Source organism: Triplophysa dalaica, chromosome 12 (genome assembly GCF_015846415.1).
Source record: "Triplophysa dalaica isolate WHDGS20190420 chromosome 12, ASM1584641v1, whole genome shotgun sequence".
NCBI lineage: Eukaryota > Metazoa > Chordata > Actinopteri > Cypriniformes > Nemacheilidae > Triplophysa > Triplophysa dalaica.
Window position 1 is genome coordinate 2824373 of NC_079553.1, and position 14732 is coordinate 2839104.

The 14732-nt window shown below is 40.4% G+C and overlaps 1 protein-coding gene across 9 annotated transcripts in view; it reads left to right on the forward strand.

Moving 5' to 3' along the window:
* ptprub (protein tyrosine phosphatase receptor type Ub) overlaps positions 1 to 14732 on the forward strand; it is a 184330-nt gene that overhangs the window by 814 nt on the left and 168784 nt on the right. The window lies entirely within an intron of this gene.

A 14732-nucleotide genomic window follows, 5' to 3' on the forward strand; every position in this document is an offset into this window, starting at 1 on the left:
TATTCTTTTTTATTTTCCAGAAGAGAAACTTTTGTCTTTTTATGTGGACTCACGTTAGACGTGTTTCTTCTTTAAAGTAGATTGACGCACAGAGAGGAGGATTTACTCCGTTGCGCTCTTTAACTGACCAGAAGTCTCATTCAGTACCTTTGTGAAAAAATCACAGCTCGAAAACGTCGTTAAATGCACAGACCGTAAAATTTCTTGTTGAATTGAATAAGAAATGAACGATTTTAATAAAGAATCTGCGTTTTTAAAGAGACGTCATTTTATAGCCTGCGAATTAATGAGAATCTGATGGAAAACGTAATGGCACAAATCTAAAGGTGCAAATGAACACTGTGAACATTAAAGCATCCTCCGTGTCAGTCATACTTCTGTGTAATCTGCACTAAGGATGCATTTAGTGGGAACATCCGTTAATAATGATGATAATATTTCTGTTATTTTTACATGCATCACAAGTTTCTCTCTCTCGCACGCACGCACGCACGCACGCACACACACACACACTGAGAGTATGAAGCGTTTCCTCCTCCGCACTGTTAGTGGGCTGCATGAAGACAGATCAGGTATAGAAACTAAAGGCTGCAGTGTGTGATTGTTCATAATGTAGCTCTCTCTCTCTCTCTCTCTCTCTCTCTCTCTCTCTCTCTCTCTCTCTCTCTCTCTCTCTCTCTCTCTCTCTCTCTGTCTCTCTCTCTCTCTCTCCCTCTCTCTTCCTCTCTCTCTCTTCCTCTCTCTCTCTCTCTCTCTCTCTCTCCAGGCTGCAGGAAACCTGTCGCACTGTTCCCCCCAAAAAACTTCAAACAATCATGATTCGTTTGAGGAAGTTATTGATTTTCAGTAAACTAAATGACTTCCATTTAGCAAGCTGTCTGGTGGCTGTTGGGTTGTGTGACTGCCGCGGCAGGTCGTGCATTCTCGGTGTGCCTCAGCTGGAGTCTAATCCTGCTTTTGTTGGGTTTTGCCCGAGTTACACAGTGTAATCCACGCTTATTGTGTAGGGCCTGTCGTTTCCGCCTGTGTTTTTACCTTTTGTTTTTTTTGTTCAGTAGACTGGTTGACAGGAGGCATTGACGAGTGACCCGATGAGAGATACATACAGGCATTGTAACTAGCGTATTCTTCATTATTAGCTCTTTGCACTCTCCCTGTAGGCTGGTGCGCTTTCACTGCAGGTTTTTGAGCTTTTTTGTTGTCAAACTCAAAATTCGAACAATGAATGGATGAGCTTTTATCGGAGAATCGATGGTATAATCTAAAAAGAATCAATTGATCCTTAAAAAAACAAGCAAGAGCGTTATTGAGGTGACCCTGAAAATATGGCTTTGCTTTATATGAGTGCATTTCCATCAGCGGTGATGCTAATGAAGTCGTGAGTTTTTTTTGTCTGAAATTCTGAATGGCTTTTTCCGTGCGTGAGTGGCCTGGAAATTATTTGATCTTTCAAGGATCTTTTTGTCTGTAGTTCCCTGTCAGAATCCAAAGCGTCGTCATGCTGGAACCGACACAAGCAAATGCATCTCGCAATAAGGAGACTGAAGCACATGAGGATTAATGGTTGGAATCAGAGAAATCGTTAAAGTGCATGAATACAATTACACAAAAGACAGAATGGCAACACTCTGTAGTCCCCGAGCAAGTTTTTACCGCTCAGTTGTATTCAACGGTGGCACCAATTTCCTCATTTCTCAGAGGTTGTTTGGATTAAATTCAGATTGTGGTGCTTGTGCATTATTTATCCCTACAGTGCATTTGAGCTCTTTGTTGTGTTTCTTAGGAATGGAACCCATGTCATTAGCGTTGTTGGTGCCATGCTTCACCAGATCCCACAGTTATTATCACTGTCATCTCATTGTCAGGGTTGTCTGAAGATTTCTAAACTGACTCTTGGTAAAACTACTGTACTGCTTCTGTCTATTGGACAAGCAGTTATCGACTTATAAATTGGCCTGGTTGATATGGGCCTGTCATTAGGAGTGAGGAAACCTTAAGTTGAAGAGCTCTTCAATATGATGTCAACCCTGTTGGGAAAAGATGTCTTTCTGTCCTTCTAGTGCCTAATTGGCTTCCTCTTGTTGTTGGACTGTCAGTCTTCTAGGATAGTTATAGCTTAGACTGCGACTCTCTTTCTTTGTAGAACAGAGCATGGAATGGGAACCAAGTGTAGGCCATTTTTTGAGATTCACTTGTGTAAAGCACTGCAGCGGGCCGCTGTAAACCCCTATAGAGACGTAGTGCTTGGCTTGCAACTTTCTTGCTTGTGGTGCCATCTCGCATACTATGATAAGTGACATAATCATGGTACTCAGCAAAAGGAAGACGGGTCAGGGTCATTGGTCTATAAGTTGTCTGCCAACTGAGTAAAATGTAAAATGTGTGAAGTTGGCTTTTTTTAAATATTTTGTGGTGTTTAAAGCGGTGGATATAACGCTGGATTTGGAGATTGTTTGAAACTGATTGATGATGTGGTCCCAACGCTAAAAGATGCAGGACATGAACCACACATGGTCAACGCATGTCTGTGTTTTGTTGGCAATCGGCGTGTTTGTGCATAATGTAAACAACACAAACTTATTGTGAATCAAAAGTAATGCAGGGATAATGTGATGATGTGTTGTGTGCTCGTGCTGTAGATCCGCCCCCCTGCACGCCTCCAGGAGCTCATCTTTTTCCTGAAATAATCGTACAGCTGTATCTGTCTTTTTTCAATTGATCAAACTACATACTCTTCATCTTTCAAGGGATTTCCCGACTGATTACGAGTTGTCTCATGCCTGAACATCATTTAGACAGCCCAGGTGTAGGCCGTGGGCCACGAGAGGGGGGCTCGGATGTCTCAAGCACCACAGATACACATCACACAGATTCATTAATCAGCATCAACCTGACAACCAAATTCTTTGACCTCAATTAATTGCACAGTACCTGTAAAAAATGAGGAGGCGAAGGACCCTGGTGACCGTAATTTTATTTCCTTTGTAATTAAGGAAATTGGCCGGCATTGTTTTTTTTTTAAACTTTCATCTGCAGTAGAAGCTCAGAGGACCTCTTATTTTTCTTTCAACTCTGACTATGGTCGGTGCCACCAAAATAATGAGGAAATGTGTCAAAGAGATTTCTGAAAGCAGCAGCTGTGAGTGCTTGTTCCCCAGCATCAGAGGCAGTCCGTCTCCAGTCGAGAAATGTTTTCTTATACTCGCCTGTCAACTGCATCGGACCTATAAATGATGCGAGGTGTGTGCGAGTTGGGTTAGGGGAAGGGGACTGCCAGAGGGCTCTTCCCGCCTTTTCTTCAAACGGCAGAGCTGCTCTGAGTCAACATCTGATGGGAAGTGAGCGAGCGTACAACAACAGTGCAAACCGGTTCTGGCTTTTCCTTTGTTGTCTCTGGAAGGCTGCTCCATTCCTCTGTGATTTATCTATGCCTTCAAAAACAGGTCCAATTTCAAGGGGGCCCAATGGAAATTTGGCTGAGTGAGGATCTGAGAGACCATGGGCTCACAGTTTGATGGGAAAATGATAGAAAATAGACAACCCGTTCTCCCGACTCGCCACTTATTGACGCTCGGTCAGCACACGGAAGCCGTACGATCATTTTTAAAGAAGATGACATGTCCGTGAATGCATGCAGTCGGCAACCATTCAAAAGATAAACTGGAACATTAGCTAGATGCAGTTGATTGCGGGAGCCAATACCGTTTCACGTTCCAAGCCAATGAAATGACGGTATCGGTCACGAGACACGGGAGAACCAATGGCATCAAAGCTGACGTAACACTCCTTCTGACGGCAATTTTTGAAGGTCTGTTATTCACCGGATCTGAGATTTATGGGGGACGGGGATCGCTTTCGCATCCGTTTCTCGTACAAATAGTGTATTTTTTTTGTACGACATTTTGACTGCTTGTATCTTATATTATGTTACATTACTTACTCAAACTGCCTGAACAGCGTCACGTAAACGCAATTATCCTGGCCTTTAAACTTAAATTAGACCCCGACACATCATCATCGCAAATTATATCTAATATACAGCTTCATAATGACTGTAAAACAACGGCAAAGGGGTACCCTGGGTGTAAAAAAGTGATGCACTGACTGAGAGTCATTATGTGACGAGTCGGGAGTGAGAATGTGTTGATCATCGTGACCTTACGTACAGAAGGGAACTTAGAATCTTACTTTGAAGAGTTAATCTCACACAGCCCAGTAAGTCTTGCTGGAGGAAGAAATGCTTTTCGAGACGCTCAGTCGTTTGTTTGTAAGATCCACGGAAATCCAACTCAACCAGGTGCAGACTCACCCTGTGCTCTGTGATTTTGTGTTTTCTGCCTTGCACAGTTAGGCCGGAGGCTGTGATTCCTTCATTATTGTTTGTAGGAATCCTTCATCTTAAGTTTGTCTTTAGTGTCTGTTTATTAGCACCACATCTTAAAAGGTTGTTGGGATTTACTCATAAATCCCTTAGTTGGTGATGGTAAACAATGATTGAGACCAAAGTGGAGTAGCTTTTGAGGTAAAGATGCTATCATCATTTTTATCACTTAAGTGGCCTCGGAATATTCTCTCCAAATGAATTTTACTGATAGACCCTTGAAATCTGCTGTTGGCTCTAAAAGGGATAGTTTACCCAAAAATGAAAATTCTGTCATCATTTACCCTTTGGTTGTTCTAAACCTGCACGCATTTTGTTGTTCTGTTGAACACAAAAGAAGATATTTTTAAGAAAATGGGTACCAAACATTTCTGGGGCACCATTGACTTGCATAATTGTAGTTTTTCCTGACCGTGGTAGTCAAAAGCGCCCCAGAACCGCCTGATTACAAACATTCTTCTAAATACTTTGTGTTCAGCAGAACAACAACATTAATACTAATTTGAACAGTCTTCCAAAAAGAACTTTTAGTCTTTGATTTTGGTGTTCCTTTTCACTCTTTTTGAAGTCTTCGTGCATTGGACGTGATTGAAATCACAAAGAAGGCTCACTTAAGTAAGTCTCAATGCAGGCAGGAGCTGACGCTACGTACCTTTTGCCGTTCTGGCCTGCGTTGTTTGCTTTGTCTGGCTTTTTCCACTATCAGAAAAAACAGCCAGACACTCAACAGCTCTCGGCAGCCTGTGATAAACACCGCCAAGAGATGCACACAGCAGTCAAGGACATAATTGTGTCAAACACATTTTTTTCTTGTAAGATTTCCTCAATGGAGAGCTAATTAAGGTCATTGAGGCCGGAAACCAGTCATGCACGATGGACGCAGTTAGTGATTTAGGATCTTGCCATATTAAAAGAGTTTAACAAATGCAAATTCAAAAGATTTTTGAAGGTTCTTGAATGCGATGATGAAAGTTTTATTGCCTTCTTCTTGATATAGAAGTGGTGAATTGTTAAAGTTGACTACTTTTGCCATGCATAACAATTCATTGGACTTAAATGTGTGAAACGAATACATTTAAAGCTGTATATTAACATCTGTAGAAGAAATGTATGAATTTAACCTCCAGTACTTTATAAGTTCACAAGCTTGAATGCAAAAGTTGCTTGGTGCTGTGTGTTGTGCTATTATGTGATTATAGTTGAATGTGTATCTAACTTCAGTATATTTTAGCACTATACAAATTTGGAAATATTTATTTTTTAGATTTTTATTTTTGTTAAACCAGCCATTGAAGATTTCTTTTTGTTATGGTCTAGGACAAGTTTGCAATATTCTTTTGTATTCATGTATGACATGATTTTCCTTCGCTTTCTTTTTTCCCTTTCCAGTGGCATTTTCTGTGTACCTGTTCTTTGAACAAATGGAGTCAGCTCTTCTCTGAGTCATTTATTTGATTTGCCCGTTCCTGACGGGTATAATGATCAGGATGCAAATTGTTTTCACACTAAAATAGATATTTTGTGTTAATAAAACTCTTTATTTTCTTAGTTTAATTGTCTCATCACCTCCCTCACTTCTTATGAAATGTCTTACCTTATTAATTCTCAGACTGCATGATGTCATACTAAGCGTGCACGTAAAGTTTGGTTAAGGGCAGCGTGCATTTGCCCAATCTCATTTCCCTGACCTGTTAAACTTGACAGAAACGATAGCTTTTAGAAATGTGCCCTTATGTTACGTTCGTGCACTATCAAAGGAACAGACAGTTATCATGTAATTCTGAGGAATATATTACTTGGAGGATGTGTTGTGTCGGTACGGAGGTTTTTGTAGTGAAGCTCTGAGGTTTTCAGAACCTACAGTCTTAGACCCGACAGGCTGGATAGATTTACGGCAGCCCTGCCCCTTATTCTCCATACTCCGTCTTTCATAGCCCAGTCCAGCAGAGATTAAAGTCATATTGATCCATGAGGCCTAGAAAGTCTATTTCACTAAGACTCCATCAAACATGGACCCCCCTTTATGAACCATGTGTTTTTGATATAGGGACATGACATATGGTGGGAATGAAATATGGTGGGCGAAAGCAGGCCAGCTCATACCTGGTCTTGTGAATGTAATATATGATCATAAAATATCTTGCTCTTTGTGCTTTGTAGAATTCCTTTGGGGAAAGATTTAGGGTTGGGTCGAAGACTCTGAAGCCACAATTGAAAATCTTGAATTTACACTTGGTAGTAGAAAGGATGGGGCTGTTATTCTCAATACTTAATTGTACATATCGTTGTTGTCCTTCTTAAACCGCGTATACAAACAACAACTTTACAACTGGGCACAAATACGTTTTATTTTTAACCAACAGAACATATATGTCAGGTAAAAATAAAGCCTTAAAATTAGAATACTCTTTAAAAACATTTTTTTTCTCGAAGCCCATATATTAGGCCTAAATATGACTTAATTATGTACTTTTGTGTAAACATAGCTCATACCTTAGAAACGGTATCACAGGAAATTGGAACGGTTTTGAAACCTTGACTCTTTCAAACCTTGGTACACCTTGAAACCGGTATTCTGCCGATGCTTTGTTAGATATTTGCACAATTTGGAGATACAAGGTTTCAGGAGGATATAAATATAAAAGCTTCAGTATAAAAGGCGTTGCCTCTTTTGAATGGCAAATTCAAGATTTGTCATTGTTTTTTTAATAGGGCAGGGCAGCTGTAAACCACACTTCCAGTTTTATCTTATTTATTGGAATCCACATTAGTTGGTTCCTGACTTCAGTTAGCTTCTGGATTTATCATTAGTCAAGGGATTCACATTTATCACCCTTTACTGAGAATGTTTACACAGTTTGGTGAAGAAATGCGAGTGATTCATTGTTTGTGGGTTGTTTGTTTAAGCAGTCTGTGTTTGTCTTCTTGCTTTGCTAAAGATAACATCAAATTCTCATGAACAGTTTCTTCCCAAGGAAGTCACATTATTATTGTTGTACATCTTTATTTAGTCATGATTGACATAATAAAGACATGTTTGTTTTAAGGCACATAGATTCTAGAGTGCTAATGCATCAGACTAACTCTCCAATTGAATATTTGAACGTGACAAGCTCCAACAAATATTGGCAGCAAGCGTATGCGCGCCATCACAGAGGCAGTCTGTCATGCTTGTTAGATCTCATCATAAACACACCAATCTGGTAGCCCATTCGCTGCCTGACGGCGTATATCTCCGGCTCTCTCTCATTCAAACATGCATTGTGACACCCGAGCAGAAAGTTGCCGCCTGTACTGCTGGACACGCACATTGCAGCAAACACCGTGCCACTCCCTCCCCGGAGATCCTTTGAAAGTGTTGAATTACATAGTCTCAGTCATTGATCTGGGACTGGATTAAGTTTGAATTGCAGAAATCCACCGAAATCTTCCTCCCCCTCCTCGAATCACGCTGGGTCAGGCCTGAATATGTGCCAAACCTCCTCGCTGTTCACGCTTTAGGCAGACAGACTGCATTAGTGAGGATGCCGTCATGTTTCTCGATTTCCAATGCGTCTTATTTTGTCACCAGTTTGCCCCCACAGCCAATAGTGTTGTTAACCACCACGCAAATGGGTAGGGCCCGCAATCTTGGGGGCCCCCTAGTGGCTACAAGCCGTAAAATCATTTGGCACTTGATTTAGACATTCAGATAAACGCAATGACGCGCACGTATCAAAGCGGTGCTCCAAAACGAAAGAAAGCAAAAGAAATATAATACTAATTTTATGAATATAGCAAAACAATGCTATGAAAAGAAGCATGAAAAGAAGAATCTTACACCTTATACTTTCTTATACTATAGCTTAACGCATTCTGAACCCTTTTTCATCCCAAAACCGGGAAGGTTTACTTTTATAAACAACTGTAGAGAATATTTGTGCTGTAATGTAGTTCAACGTTAAATTAATCCAGTTTATATTTGAATGTATGTATGTCTCATGAATTCCATGTACTCAATACTGCTGTGCAAACACTTTGGTTCTCAGAAATTGGCTCTTTGTGTTAGCATCAGTGTTTAATATTTAGTCAACTCTATGAAATACGAAACCGGCAAAGGAGCGTTTTTCAAGAAGTTTCCCGTTATTGTGTGCGCGAGGGGCGTGTAGCATAGTGGTAAGCCAGTATAACAGGTTCTCGTGGGCATCCTTTTGCGTAGCGAGCCGGGTGGCATCCCGCTGCTCATAATCGTATCGGCACCATTAAGCCATTATAGACGAATGAAAAGCGGTAGGTGATTGGAGCCGCTCTCGGCTTGCGCCTTCGAAAGAGAATTAAGACCGGCTGTGCTGTCGGCTCAATTTAAACCGCACACATTCACACATCCAGATGGAAAACATCAAACCTCAAATTGTCAGTTTCCACTATTTTGCGGCTTTCTGTGACACCTGCCATGTCACGGTGCTGCGGTTGTTATTTGAATAGAAAGTGTGCTGTCTCTGTGGGTGACTTGTATCCGGCGTGACAGCTGTTTTTGGCAGGTTATGGCATGAGTGCACCCGGTGTCAGACGAGACTGACTCTCTTTCGTCTTATCGGACTTCTTCAACACCTGTCTGTCCTGCTTGGGCTCCACATGCCGTTATAAACACGTGTGTGTAGTGTATGATGACACTTTTAGGAGCTATTCTCACTTTGTCACGCTGACTTATTCTCACGAGCACAACGTTAATGTGTAAGGACACGCCTCTGGGCTGAATGGTGCATAAATATAAAAGTGAAAAGGCTTTGTTCCAAACCCCAGTGATCTGTCTATTTCCTACATTTTGAAGTCCCTTTGGAAAAATAAATCTGCTTATAAGGTTCTTCACAGCGATGCCATAAAAGAACCATTTTTGGTTCCAGAAAGAACCATTCTGTCAAAGATTTTTTCTCTTTCTTACTTTTTATAATCTAAAGAACCTTTTATGGAACCAAAAGGTCCTACTATGGCATCGAGTGTATGGTAGTCAATGATATACCCGAAATGTCAGTTGCTTACATTTTTCTAAATATCTTACTTCTGTTCAACAGAATAAAGGCATTTATACAGGTTTGGAAGACTTGAGGAAATAGTTCCCATGTTATGTTTTAATGCAAATATCATGATTTAACTGTGGTTATTGTGGTAAGACTGTAGTAAATTTGTGGTATATGATACTCGTAAATTCTGACCTTAAACTGCAAATTTGTTGATTAAATTATTTTTATATGAAAAGGCAAATTACTTTTATTAAATGTATTTTATCTATTTTAGTTTCGATATTTTATTTTCCCTAGCACTTGCCATTAGATCAAAAAGCGTATGTGTCTCAAGTCGGAGGGGAAATAGTCTGTTTCGAAACAATGTTAATTGTTGTCAGTATCACCAGTTGTCAGTGTAAAACCTTTATAACCTTTTAATAATAAATTAAATCATGTTCAACTTGTAACTTTTTTTACCATTTATTACTTGCAGAGTTTTCTTTATGCGAGTAGTGCTTTGGTTCTGCTCCTCTGCACTGATGAAAATGGGTTGCCAGATCTAAATAAAAAATCCTGGAATTACCCTCAAATTCTGAATCATTATAAAAAATCTTGCCGTTGTAAATCAATTGTGTGTTTGTTTTATATCCGGTCTTGTGTTTTGTATAAAAAAGTTATGAATTACAACTTTTATAGTAATGTCAAAATATTTCCAATATAAGACTTCATTCTCATGGGGTGTTGGATTACATAAACTTGTGTTTGGAACAAATCTATTAAATCAAGAGTTTTTTAATGATCTCTCAATACGTCCTTCTTATAAATCAAAGCTAAGCTCTTTAGAAGCTGAACAGATGTGTTATACTCTTCAATTGAATGCAAAGGTGCGCTCTAAAGCGTTTCGTATGATTCACATAAGCAGGTATATTTTATATATGTCCCAGACCGCCTCCGTGTACACCTACATGTTCCTGAAGCTGTGGCATGCTGAACGATTATCTGCCGTATGTTCTCCAACAAGTGCTGATTTTGAGACATCAGCAGAGCACACAACACCTGCTCAGCGTGCCGAGAAAGTCTCAAGACGTGTGGTATGATTTGACATGCGCTTTTGATTTATGTGACTCCGGCACGAGTCCAGATGACACGTGAGATGTTTGGATTCAAGTGTACCCGCTGTGAGACTCGAGAGTGAGGGATTATCGATCCACTGCCAACCGCCAGAAAGAGCTTATCAGTTCCTTTAGAGTTCCTCTCCCTCGGGTCTCTGGACTCTATTCCCAGATCATGATCTGATCACCTCAGATGAAGTGCTTCTTCCTCACAGCACGTTGCCTGCGCTCTCATTTACTCGCTCTCCTTATCTCTCTTTCTTTCTCACCCTGCCTGTCTCACGTGTCTTTTTCCCCCTCCGGTTGTCTCTCCTCTCAGATTGCCCTTCATATTCTCGAACTCCGGTGAAATCAGCACGCAGCACTTGGTTGACATCCATAATGTATATGCATGTGCCAGAGAGAGAGAGAGCTTGGGTTTGTGTTTCTTCTCTTGGGACACGGTGTCTGGCTCACGTCAAACCCAGAAAGGTTTCGCAGTTCACTGTGAGAACCCTCAGGCCTCTTCCTCCATCCCTCTTCTCCTTGGGAACTTCTGAGGATCTCCGTTTTTGGATACTTATCAGGAATACTATCCGGCCTCATGGTATCAGTGCTGGCGCAGGTAGCTGTGAACTAGTCAGACCTTCCCCTATAGCTCCATTCAACATGTGAAAGAGTATAATTCACGCCCGCAGCTGTTGTTGATCAATGAAAGCTTTGGTGTCTTAAGTACTTAGGCTGTAACATTCTTACCTGTTTTATTGTAGTGTATACAGGTAGTTAGACACCCAGCATGAGGCTTTAAGTTTATGAATGTAGATTTGATTTTGAGAGGTTTTAATGCGGAGTTCAATGCATTATGCAAACGTTTTATGCAACAGGGGGATGCTATATATATGTAATTATGGATATTTGGTTTGTAAAGTGTTGGATATGGTATGGAGGTCCGTGTGGGTGGGTGTGGTTTCTAAAACAGTTCTCATTTATGCATCTGGGATAAGCGTCGTGCCTGTAAGGAACAGAAAAACATCAGTGTTATTTAGCGGTGTAGCATATCTTTTGTTTGTGGGCGTTGTTTTGGCCTGAGGGGCTGATTTGGTCATATTTCAACCACGTGTAAAATATGTTGGATTCAGATTGCGTGTTTGTATTTATAGCTGTCCAAAATATATATATATTTTTTAATAATATCCAGAGAACAAGGTGGCTGATATAACGCTGTAATATCCAGTTGAATTGTGTAAAGATTATATAAATGATCGAATACATTAGCATTTTATTTTACACAATTTAACACATTGCATGGGATAGTTGACCTCAAAATGGAAAATTTCATCATTTTTCTTGCCCTCATGTCATTCCAAACATGTTTGTCTTTTCCTTCTGGAGAACACAGAAGATATTGATATTTTGAAGAAAGGCCCCCATTGACTTCCATTGTATGGACCGACGCAAATTTTTTTTCAAAAAATCTTCTATTGTGTTTCCACCGTCATGTACAGATTTTAAACCGAAATAGTGTGAATAGGTGACAGACTTTGGTTGAATCTCTTTAACTTAAACTTGAAGTTTCAAATACTGATGGCAACAGTCTCAAAATGACCAGCCTGGCCTGATATGTGCCGCTAACTTAAAAACACGCTAATTTGATCATTTTGCTGATACCGCATTGCGTCCAACTAAGCAGTGAGATCTTTTGTTTTCTTTAGCATTATGAAATGCTTTTTTTCTCTCTAGATCCATTAGCTGGTCGGACTGGCTAATTGAGAATGGGTTTAAGAGGGGATTAAACCAGCATGCTATGTAGGTGGAGGAGGGAGGCTGGAAAAATGCTTTGGAAGCAGACGAGTGGCTAATATGGGTATTAGTGCATAGAAGAGCAGTTATATGCCGTCATGAGGCACTGAGCTGGAATAGAACAAAAGGCCCCTGACAGCGGGCCTTCATGCTTCAAGTGAGCTTACGTTCTCTCAGGTCCTTAATGTTCATCCAGAATCTCTTTCTTGCTTTATTTCAAGATATATGTGCACCGCTGATGAAATGTGTTGAATCTGAGATTGTTTAAACATGACGTTGTGTAATACTTCCTAATACTACACAAATTTCCCGCAGGTCTGAGGTCATGCTAAACACTTCATACTTGGTGAGCAGTACTCGCACAGTACACCGCTAGGTATACAAACAATGGATATTCTCAATGTGTAGTGTAAAGATTGAGATATTTAAAGACAGATGGGCTTTCAGATATATAGAATACTGCTCTTTTTCAGTTATATTTTAACTTAGCTTGATATCCCAAGACCATTATTCTTGAACTTGCCAAATCTTGACTTTCACAACGAGCATGTTTTGCTCAAAGGTTGCTCTTTCACTCCCAAAGAGAAAAACACGTTCACTCAGATGTTTTGACTGAAGTCAAATGAGTAAAATAGAAATAAACACAATTTAGATGTTTCCTCACAACTTTAAAATGGATGTGGATAGGATAGCTGAAGTAGGCCTTCATTGCTATTGGATGAATATAAGAATTTTGCCTGTTGTTTCATGTTTCAGATATTCTAAGTAATTGATTGAGCCGGAAGTCTAACTTTCATTTTTTTAGTCTTTGTGATTGAATTCCTGTCTAGAAGAAATAACTTATGTATTGAGAGTTCATTTGCATTTAGCTTTTCCTATTGGTTTTCACTTTCCTAAACTTTAAATTCACCCTTTCATGATCCTGTCTGAATTTTCATGCAAAGGGGTGGATGGTGCTCAGGTTCATATCCGAGTCAGGTGAAATGGCTTACGTAGAGGTTACAAGGTTGCTTTTGCCCTCTTTTGATTAACATCCAAGAATACATCAGGTTAGTTTGCATTGACTTAACTCTCATTTGTGGTTTAGCATGGTGCATCGAGCACAGTTGGACCGAGTGTACTTCAGGTTAACCAGTGGCAGCTGTGCATTGGTTCTCTTGTGGCTTTTATAAAGGAATGTAGCCTTATTGGCCTCTTTCCCCTCCTCTGAACTCACCCATAATCCTGTTACAAAGGATAGTCAATAAGTCAAACCTCAGTCAATAAGTCAAACACATCATATAAGATGTTTTATCTTTATACCAAAGACTTCGGCGTAGCGTTGGGATGCTACACAACGGCATGACTCTAGTTCCTCAGATTCGATCCGGTCCACTGAGTCCGAGTGGCGCCAAAGTTTCTGCCCTGGAGTAGTACTCCAAATACCATAAACTCAAATGGAAAGAGCAGAAGAGCCCCCTAATCTCTTCATTATTAACTCATAAATATTTATTTGAGGTGTAAGGAAAAGATTTGCTCGCAGATCTTCAGACAGCTGTGGCTTTAATCTTTGCGGAAGGGTCTCGTTTTGAACTCGAGAGCCGCGTTTTGTCGCCGTCTCTGGTTTTGCTCTAGGCAGAGAAAGTCTCCAACCTGTCACGCGACTCACCTCTGCTCCAGGGCTCTTTTAAGAGTGTGCGTTTCCACGTCCGCACACATCGGCCCACGGCTGACAAGCTCTTTGGGCGATCATTAGTGACCCAGATAACAAATAGTGTTGTGTCTGTTTCCTCCTGCCCCAGGGGAGGAAAAACCTGCATCGTCTGAAAGATGTGAGACGAAAATATCACCTCGGTCCCCAGAGCAGACGTGCAGTATAACTTCATTTGCCAGCTCAGTCCACACATTAACTTGATTACGGTAACTAATGTATTTAGTTGGTGACATGGGGGCTGTGGTTGTGTGTTTGCTCTGGGGCGTGTCTCGGTAATCACATCGGTGTGTTTAGAAGAGTTTGAACTCATTTAGACAAGGGGTTTTATTTTGTGTAAGGCTGAGTGGACTGAATGTGATGTATTGTGTGTGTGTGGTCCTCAGATTCCTCACAGTGTAATAATGATACTAGTAGTTTTGACCTTGTGAGTATACGTTTTGGTCCCCATGAGGAAAAAAGCCTATGAATCAACTTAAATGATGTTTATATGTCAAAATGGAGTTTGTGTGAGGGTTAGGTTTAGGACAGGGAAAAATCCCCATATTACATGAAAACCCAACGTGTGTGTGTACCCACTTAACTATATTGTGGGGACAGAGTGGGCAAGTCACTTTAAATCACTTTAAAAAATATCGTTAATAATGTTTTTTCAAAATTGTGAAAATGCATAAAGTTTTGATTTATGGTTAGGGTCAGACTTGTTGAGGTTAGATTATAGTATATTTTCACTAGCTGTGTATAAAAACAATAGACATCTATGGAATGTTCTCATTTACATAGCTAAA